This window comes from Phocoena sinus, chromosome 20 (genome assembly GCF_008692025.1).
Source record: "Phocoena sinus isolate mPhoSin1 chromosome 20, mPhoSin1.pri, whole genome shotgun sequence".
NCBI lineage: Eukaryota > Metazoa > Chordata > Mammalia > Artiodactyla > Phocoenidae > Phocoena > Phocoena sinus.
Genome location: NC_045782.1, coordinates 38,442,331 through 38,452,199, shown reverse-complemented (window position 1 = coordinate 38,452,199; position 9,869 = coordinate 38,442,331). Strand labels below are relative to the sequence as shown.

The 9,869-nt window shown below is 47.7% G+C and overlaps 1 pseudogene; it reads left to right on the top strand.

The window, feature by feature from the left end:
• The first annotated feature begins 675 nt into the window (after positions 1-675).
• On the top strand, positions 676-1,503 carry LOC116746276 (annotated as a pseudogene).
• Positions 1,504-9,869: the final 8,366 nt, after the last annotated feature.

Genomic DNA, 9,869 nt, shown 5'->3' with positions numbered 1-9,869 from the left:
CATCCGGCCACCGGACAGGGGAAGAGAGTGAGCCACGGTGAAGTTTTCAGAGGTCAGACCAGGACATGGCATGGTTTACATTTCTTCAGCCACATTCCACCGGCCAGAACTCAGCCCATGATTCTGTCTGACTGCAGGGGAGACTGGGAAATGTAGTCTTACTATGTGCCCAGGAGGGAAAGGAATTGAATTTGAAGAACAGACACATGGGTGTTGCCATGAAGGCCACACGCTTTGGCCACATGTGGCTCCAGGGGTGCTGTATGCAAAGGGCTGCCTGGTACCGTCAGTGACAACAGAACTAAGCTCAAGAAGTGAAGACAGGGGTGCCTAGCGAAGCTCCGGAGGCGGCGGCCGCAGACCCAGTGGTGTGCAGAATTTTAAGGCTGTCTGCTGAGATTTGAAAAATGACAACAAATGAAAGTATCAACATCTTTAGTTCAGCATCCCTGGCTGTGGGATATGGAGATTCACTTTTACCTGAGAATCCTCTGCAGGAACCATTTTTAAATGCTTGGAACCATATGTTGAATAATTATACAAAGTTCCAGATTGCAACATGGGGATCCCTCACAGTTCATGAGGTCCTTTATTTCTTGTTCTGTTTACCTGGATTTTTGTTTCAATTTATACCTTACATGAAAAAGTACAAAATTCAAAAGGATAAACCAGAAACGTGGGGAAAATCAATGGAAATATTTTAAAGTACTTCTCTTTAATCATTTTTGTATCCAGCTTCTTTGATTTGTGGAACCTATTATTTTACGGAGTAGTTCAATATTCCTTATGACTGGGAAACAATGCCAAGATGGTACATGCTTTTGGCAAGATGCTTTGGCTGTGCAGTGATTGAGGATACAGGGCACTACTTCCTGCATAGGCTCTTATACCACAAAAGAATACATAGGTATATTCATAAAATTTGTCATGAGCTTCAGGCGCCATTTGGAATGGAAGCTGAATATGCACATCCTCTGGAAACCCTAATTCTTGGAACTGGATATTTCATCGGAATCATGCTTTTTTTTGTTTTGTTTTGCAGTACGTGGGCCTCTCACTGTTGTGACCTCTCCTGCTGCGGAGCACAGGCTCCGGACGCGCAGGCTCAGCGGCCATGGCTCACGGGCCCAGCCGCTCCGCGGCATGTGGGATCTTCCCGGACCGGGACACGAACCCGTGTCCCCTGCACCGGCAGGCGGACTCTCAACCACTGCGCCACCAGGGAAACCCTGGAATCATGCTTTTATGTGATCCTGTTATTCTTCTTTGGGCCCGGGTGACCGTTTATTTTACAGAAACTGTTGATGTCCATAGTGCTCATGGCATTCCTCTCGACCCTTTAAATCTCATTCCTTTCTATCCCAGCATCACAATTTCCACCACGTGAACTTCATTGGAAACTATGCTTCGACATTTACATGGTGGGATAGACTTTTTGGAACAGACTCTCAATTTATTGCCTACAATGAGAAGATGAAGAAGGTTGAGAAAAAGACTGAATAAACACCTCACATAAACCTTCCTCAAGTTACACTTTTCCTGAATTGAAGCTAGTAGCTAACATTGCTTCTTCTGGGGAGTGGAAATAAACATGTGTCTTGGTTGCTAAGTGATAAAAAGAACATTAACAACTTTTAATTATCTCCCTAGTGGGAACTTTTATATGTTTAGGTACAGTTTCCCTGAGGAAGCTTTAAAGGCCGTGTTGCTAACCTTACAAAAAGGATTTTAGTGATGGAAGGAATATTAATGTATGTCTTTTCCCCAAGTTGTACCATAGGCCTGAAGCTGAAATTGGTCTTCAAACCTTTTAAATATATAGTGGCCATTTCAAGAACTCTTAGTGGCATTGAACTTTAAACACTTTTTTGGAATTTGCTTAAAGATCAAATGCCATGGGTTGAGCCACAGCAATATGTATAGTGTGAGTGAATGCTGACTCTGAAACAGCCAGCACCGGGAATTTCTGCTCTTATCTGGAGCTGACCAGTTTGCGGTGACTCTCTTTCTTTGAGAAGTCCGTTTTGATTGCAATGTACTACGCTTGTCTATAAATTAAGGCATTTCTGAATTGATGAAAGATTATTTTGGTCTAAAGGTTTTCAGTTTACTTGAATTTTTTCAACACTGAGCTTTATTTCTACTATTTACCCTTTCTTTCTTGTATATCAAGTTTTCATTATACTTAAAGCTGTATCTTGAAACTCTGTGTACTGACTTGCTGTATTTGCACTTAGAGCTATTGAAATAAACGGGATTTTGTTTGAAAAAAAGAAATGAAGACAGGGCGGGCATACCGGCAGGGGCCGGGGATTTGTGAGAGCACAGAGTGTCCTCTTAGTCACCCACTAGGCTTAGCAGGAGGCCTTGCTCATCCGATGAGCTCACCTTGGGCCTAGGGCTATGCAGGATTACCAGCAGCACCCCCGTCCTCCCCCGAGCTGGCCAGGGCCCCCTTCTCCAGGCCGCCAGGCCCTGGACAGATGATCCAGCAGCTTTGGCCATGGCTGCTCTGGCCAGGGGTAAGGCACAGGCGCTGATGTCCCTAGGAGTAGCCACACTCCTCCCCTCCCCGCAGCTGGGCAGGCTCAAGGGTCGCAGTGCTGAGCCCGCAGCCTGTCTGTGACTGGATACAGGTGGCTGATTTTCTTTTCAGATTTAACCCTGAGGTATAAAAATCACCAGGGCTTCCCTGGTGGCGCAGTGGTTGAGAGTCCGCCTGCCGATGCAGGGGACACGGGTTCGTGCCCCGGTCCGGGAGGATCCCACATGCCGTGGAGCGGCTGGGCCCGTGAGCCATGGCCGCTGAGCCTGCGCGTCCGAAGCCTGTACTCCGCAACGGGAGAGGCCACAACAGTGAGAGGCCCACGTACCGCAAAAAAAAAAATAAATAAAATAAAATAAAATAAAAATCACCAAATTATGTCCCAAAGCCAAGGACAAATTATTTGGTCCAGAGGAGTCACATGACGTAGCCCCGGTCAGAGTGATGCAGACTCTGTCTGTCACGAGGGAAGAAGGGGTGGGAAAGGAAAAGGGTGTTCTAATAGGAAGCATGTGCACACCTGCACTGGGGCCCACCCAGTGTACTCCCCGGAGAGCAGAGGAGAGGAGATGCCAAGGTCCCAGCTCTGGGTCCCAGGAGAATAGGTATCCCTGAGGCCACAGGACCCGGTGCGGTGGGAATGGGGCTGCAGTAACCACCCCGCATTGCCTCCACGTGTCTCTGTGCGGGTTGGGGGAGAGCCCCGGAAGGCAAGGACCTGAGTCTCAGTCTGATTCTCTCACCACTTGCAATGGGTCCTTAAGCAACATCCCACCCCTCCCGGCCCGAACCTCAGCGGACCCATCAGTCCAGGGAGGTCTGACCACATACCCTACAGGTAACCCAGAATGATCCATTTTCTTCCAGGGGGAAGAAAATTTTAGAATTCAACATATATGTATCCACGTGTTTTTCTATCTAAAAGTAAGAAAGGAATTTAGCTCTACTAATAATTAACTTAAAATAGACCCAGGGCCTCCCTGCTGGCGCACTGGTTGGGAGTCCGCCTGCCGAGGCAGGGGACACGGGTTCGTGCCCCGGTCCAGGAAGATCCCACATGCCGCGGAGCAGCTGGGCCCGTGAGCCATGGCCGCTGAGCCTGCGCGTCTGGAGCCTGTGCTCCGCGACGGGAGGGGCCACAGCAGTGAGAGGCCCGCGTACCACAACAAAAAAAAAAAAAAAAAATTGACCCAGGCACCCCAACTCAGTCTGTTCTGGTCAGTCGTGTCCTCCACATTAGTCAATGTATGGAAGGAGGTACAGCCGCTCCATCAGGCAGAGAACTTGAGGATGGCACCCTCACTCTATCGCTCAACTTCCAACCTATGGGAACATGTTGCCATTTACATATGCCCAGTTCAGTGGAATTCACAGATTGCAATGTCTGATTCAAACTAAATTAACCTGCCTTAGAAAAGGACAAGTGACCTAAAAAGATTTCTGCCAAGAAACGGCAAGAAAATAGACACACTTCCCCTGATCCTAGGCCACGATTTCATCTGACATTTCAGGAAGGAGAAGCAAGGGCTGCGTGTTGAGTGCTCCAGCGGAGATTTCCAAAAGTAAAATCTTTTTTCATGAGGATAAGGGTGAAGTTTAAACAGTCGTTAAGGAAGTAATTTTTTTTGGAAGGACTACAGTATGAGAGAGAATTTAGAGATAACGTTGAAAAGTGTTCCTATTGTTTATATGATCTTATTGCTGAAAACCTTGTGTGTTCCCAAGATCTTTCATATCCACCCTTCAAAGAAAACAAAAAGCAATTTTTAACTTGCTTAAAAACCTTCCAAATGAAGAGTTTGAGTGAGTGTAAAATCCATTTGGTGAAAGTATTAAAATGCAACATATTCCAATTTCTTTGCAGGAGGAACTGATTGACATGAGAGAAGATGGAAATTTGAAAGTCAATTTTGAACAGAACCTTTGCATAATTGGTGGATGGCATTGAAAACTGAAAAATGAATGTCATGGTTTAATGAGCAGAGCCCACAATGCACCTCATCCGTCTGGATCTAGATATTTTCACGAGGCCTCCTTTTCAGCTGTGACAGCCTTTAAAACTGAATATTGAAATAAACCGCACTTAGTACCAGACATTCAAGTCACTGTGTGAAACCAGGATCTTCAAAAGTAAAGAAGGATATTCAATGGTGTCGCTCTCGTTATGAGAGCAAAAAGGGATTTTAGGCCATTATAAAATGAAATGCCATAAAAATTTCTTTAAAACGGTTTTTATTACCTCTTTCGTTTCTAGTTATATAGTTTTATAATGTATGCAAAATAATAATATACATAATGTCTAGTTTATTCATATATTATAGTGTACCTAATATTTTATAATACATATACTTTTGTAATGTACATGCTATTGTATATTTACGTATATAGTTCATGCTTATGATTTATTAGGTTCTATGTATATAATTTATAAACAAATAGGTATCAGGGATGCCTGTTCAACATTGTTTACTGATGATGTATGAACAATACAGTTTGAGTTCGGGGTGATGGCAATGCCCAGGGGGCCCCTCCAGCTCTGGCATTGGAGGCCACGTGGAGAACACCCTGCTCTGAGTGGCGACATTCATAACAGAGATGGCCCTAGATTGGGCCTCACCTGGCATACAGGTGGAGGTTCAGGCATGCACATTTTATAGCTAGGGAGTCACAAGTACAAAAGAGTAAGACATGAGGAAGGCTTCACCTCGCAAGGGCAGCCCCATCATAAAGACCAAAATCCCCTCCCCAGGGATAAGAAGGACCACAGTCTTCCCCTTCTCACCCCTCCCACTGCAGCAGAAGGAAAACAAGACTTTCCTTCTGCTCAGGGGCTCTGAGAGGGTAACTGTCTTTCCCGGAGCATCACAGCAAATTGGCAATGGAAACTAAGTGTAAATGCAGCCATCCAGAGTGCTAGGTATGGCCTTCTACCTGCTCTGCTCTCTCTGGGCCTTGATGCAGAGCCTGGTGTTTAGTTACCAAAGTTCTCACTCTTGTCTCTGTTGGGAAGCCCTTCCTGCTATTCATTTCAGTCTTGCATGCTGCAAATAAAGCCTAGAATGTTTAGGAGGTTCACCAGTTCAGTCTTCTGCCCCATTGTAGCAAAGAGTATCCCTCTCCAATCTTTGACATCTGTCTTAACTCCAGAGAAGAGAGTCCCAGAGAAAAGTAAGGTCTGCACCTCTGCTACCCTCTCAAGGGTTTCAGCAACTCCCTGAAGCAAGATGATCTTTTCTCTGGCACAAAGATGTTCACATCGCTCCCTCCCTGCTCCTGCTCTGCTTAAAAGCATCCCTGTATCTCCATCGCCCACAGCAGAAAAGCCAGGCTGCTTAGGCTGACCTCCATGCCCTTGACCCCCTAGGTCAGCCCACCAGCAAGAAACAGAAACCACACTAGCTAATTTAAGCAGAAAGGAATTTCATGCAAGGAATTCTATGCTGACAAAATCACCAGAAAGGCTAAAGGAACAGGCTGCACCGGCAGGAATGGCTCCCAGAGAAACACGGGACGCACCTTGCGAAACACCTCCTCTGACACCGTCAGGAAGGTAAAAAATCAGGAGCCGCCCAGGGTCTGTTGGCTTCAAGAAGCATCACCTAACTGATCCAGGGGTCAGGAGACCATTTCAGCAACAGCTTCTCCATACCCACAAAACTGGATACTGGATGCTAGAAGGCAGCCGCCCCCCCAAAATCAGTGTCTCCACAACCAGGCTGAGCAACAAGCCACGTTCCCAAGTCCGTTCAACTGACAGAACCTGTTGCCCAATCAGAACTCTAGCAGCAACAGAGTCTGAGGAACACAGTGGTCAGGGTCCAGCTTCTCCAGCTAAGGAAGGTTCACAAGGAGAAGAGTGGGTGGAGGTCGATGCTATATACACACTGTCTCTCCAGATTCTTCTCCCAGCATTCTTCCCACCCTCACCCTGAGTTCCAGCTACAGGGAACACTCCAATGGTCCTGGGAGCACCCCAGGCTCCTTCTCACCTCTCTGACTTTGCCCAGGCGGGTCACCATACCCCTCCACTTTGAATGTGCTCTGAGTCTGAGACGCTTTCTCTGGTGCCAGGAGACAGGGGTTACTATAGCCCAAAGCTGTCCAACAGAAATATAATCAACATGTAATTTTAAACTTTCTAGTAGCCACATGTTGAATAATGGCCACCCACAAAGTATCAAGTCTTAACTCCTGAAACTTTCTAATGTTACCTTATTTGGAGAAAGGATCTTTGCAGATGTAATTAAGTTAAGGATTTTATGGTAAGATTACCCTGGGTTATCTAGGGGAGCCCTAAATGTCATCATATGGTCTTCATAAGACGGAGGTAAAAGATAACACAGACAGGGGAGAAAGCAAAGTAAAGACGAGGCAGAGATTGGAGCAACGTGGCCACAAGCCCAGGAATTCCAGGGCAGCCACCAGAAGGTGGGAGAGGCAAGGGACAGATTCTCTCCAACAACCCAATTTCAGGTTTCTAGGCTCCAGCCTGCAAATGAATATATTTTTGATGTTTTAAACCACCAGGTTTGTGGCAATTTGTCAGAGCAGCCTCAGGAAACTAATAAAACACATGTCAAATAGTGAAAAGAAGCAGGTGAAATTAATTTTAATAGTATCTTTTATTTAACCCAATATCTATAAAATATTATCAACATGTTATCAATATAAAAAGCATCAACGAGATATTTACATTCTTTTTTTCATACTAAGTCTTTGAAATCTGAATCGTGTTTCTCGCCTATGACACGTTTCAGTTTGGACCAGCCACATCAAAAGGGCTGAATAGCCACATGTGACTAATGGCTACCAGAGAGGACCAAGCATTTCCCCTCCTTTGTAGGATTTGGGGAGCGCCAGCCTGGGATCTGGGGACTTATTTGCCTATGAGTCATCCTCTCCCATAGACAGCGTGCTCCTTGGGAGCAAGAACCTTGGTATCCCAGTGCCTAAACACAAGAATATTCAATGAATTTTGTTTGTTTGTTTGTTTTTTGCGGTACGCGGGCCTCTCACTGTTGTGGCTTCTCCCATTGCGGAGCACAGGCTCCGGAAGCGCCGGCTCAGCAGCCATGGCTCACGGGCCCAGCCGCTCCGCGGCACGTGGGATCTTCCCGGACCGGGGCATGAACCTGTGTCCCCTGCCTCGGCAGGCGGACTCTCAACCACTGCGCCACCAGGGAAGCCCCCAATGAATGTATTTTGAATGAATGTGTAACAGATTCTCTACAAGAAAAAAAAGCCCTTTCAGAAACTACATTTTTTGTTTGTTTGTTTGATTTTCCCTCTTCCTTAGTGAGAGGAGTTCAGGATCCCTCAAAATATAGGCTTGGAATCCCTTTGCTTGGAAGGGTAGATGTAAACCAGGTTGCCCCCAGCAGCCAGGAAAATGCTATATGTTGAAGTTGGAAAGAAACGCTGTGAATAGGCCTGCGTCTATTAAAGAAGTTGAATCTGTAATTAATAATCTTCCAAAACTGAAAGCATAAGGCCCCAATGAGCTTACTGGTGAATTCTACCAATCATTTAAGGAAGAAATTATCCCAATTCTCTACAATCTCCTTCAGAAGCTAGAAACAGAGAGAATACTCTAACTCATTCTATGAGGCCAACATCACTCGAATACCACAACCAGACAAAGACATTACAAGAAAACCACAGATCAGTATCTCTCATAAGCATCGATGCAAACATCCTCAACAAAATACTAGCAACTTGAGCCCAACAATGTATAAAAAATTATACAACACAACCAAGTGGGATGTATCCCAGGTATGCAAGCTTGGTTCAATATTCAAAAATCAACTGATGTACTCCATCACATCGACAAGCAAAAGAGGGGAAAAAAATCACACACTCATATCCATAGATGCAGAAGAAACTCTGTCCCACCCCTTGGGAGGCTGACCATGTAGAGAGGAGGTGAGGGGAAGGTAGGGGGAGCAGAGGGAGGTGGGGGATGAGGCAGAGGCAGGGGGGGTGAGTGGGCGGGGTCTGTGAGGTGACTGAGGCTGGAATCAGTGTTCCTGGGACTGGCTTAAGGTGAAGGAAGCAACCAAATGTGAACCAAAAGAGTCAAACCTGCCAAGAAAGACTGTAACCCTCAGGCGCAGGGTGATAAGCCTGGGGCTCCCGGACCTGAAGAACTGCAAAAACTGGCCTCGGTGTCAGCCCCCAGGAAGGCAGCCAGGGCCAACACCGCTCCAATCCTGGCCCGACACTTTGACCCCCTGTAACCTGCTGCTTCCACCTGAGCATCTCAGTAGCTGGCTGCCCGTGAATAAGGCTGCTGTGGGCGGCGCACCCTGTTTTGCAGCTGCATCCACCCCAAGGGAGGGGCACCATTTTCTTCATTCAAAGACACAACTGCTGGGTTTCCCTGGTGGCGCAGTGGTTGAGAGTCCGCCTGCCGATGCAGGGGACGCGGGTTCGTGCCCCGGTCCGGGAGGATCCCACGTGCCGCAGAGCGGCTGGGCCCGTGAGCCATGGCCGCTGGGCCTGCGCGTCCGGAGCCTGTGCTCCGCAACGGGAGAGGCCACGACACTGAGAGGCCCGCGTACTGCAAAAATAAAAAATATAAAAGACACAACTGCTCACCAGGCTATGGGCCAGCTGGGCTGCGTGAACACCCAGAGACCCCTTTCAATGCCACCATCAAGAGGGATCACCTTTCACAACTTGGCACAGTTGTGCTCCCTCGCCTCCCATGACGCAAGCTCATCACGCCCCCATGAAGCCACAGAGCATCAAACACTTTCAGGTCAGAAGCCCTTCCCCTGAGCATTATGGGGGCACTGGGCAGCCCACCCACCCCTGAGATCAGCCACTTCCAAGGTCACCATGAGTCCCTGGGCTGGAGACTTTGCTGGCTTCCTAGCTTCAGACCAACCTGCCCAGATGGGGCTCAGCTCTTCCAGCAGCGACCCTCCCCCACAATGGCTGGATGCCCCCTCACAATACTCTGGGACCCCTGGCACAGAACACGGAGGGATTGGAGCCAGGGAGAGGGAATGCCTGGACTTTGGAACTTCCTGCCGTCACTCCCACGTGGAACTTCCACAATACCGTGCAGAGGGATAGTCCATGAGTGAATGAATGAAGTCCAGCAAGGCTTTGAGCCCCTTCTCAAAGCCCTCTAGACACTCAGAGCCTCCTCCCCTTGAGTTAGAAGCCTATTCCCAGGCTCAGAAGAAAAGACAGTATCTGTGCCCCGCCTGCGTTCCAACGGGGCCCCTACAGGGTGCCTGCCAGTGACCCAGCCCAGAGAGCACAGGAGGGGCCTTTGGGAAGGGTCTCCTGTCCCCTGGCATGCTGCTCCCCCAAG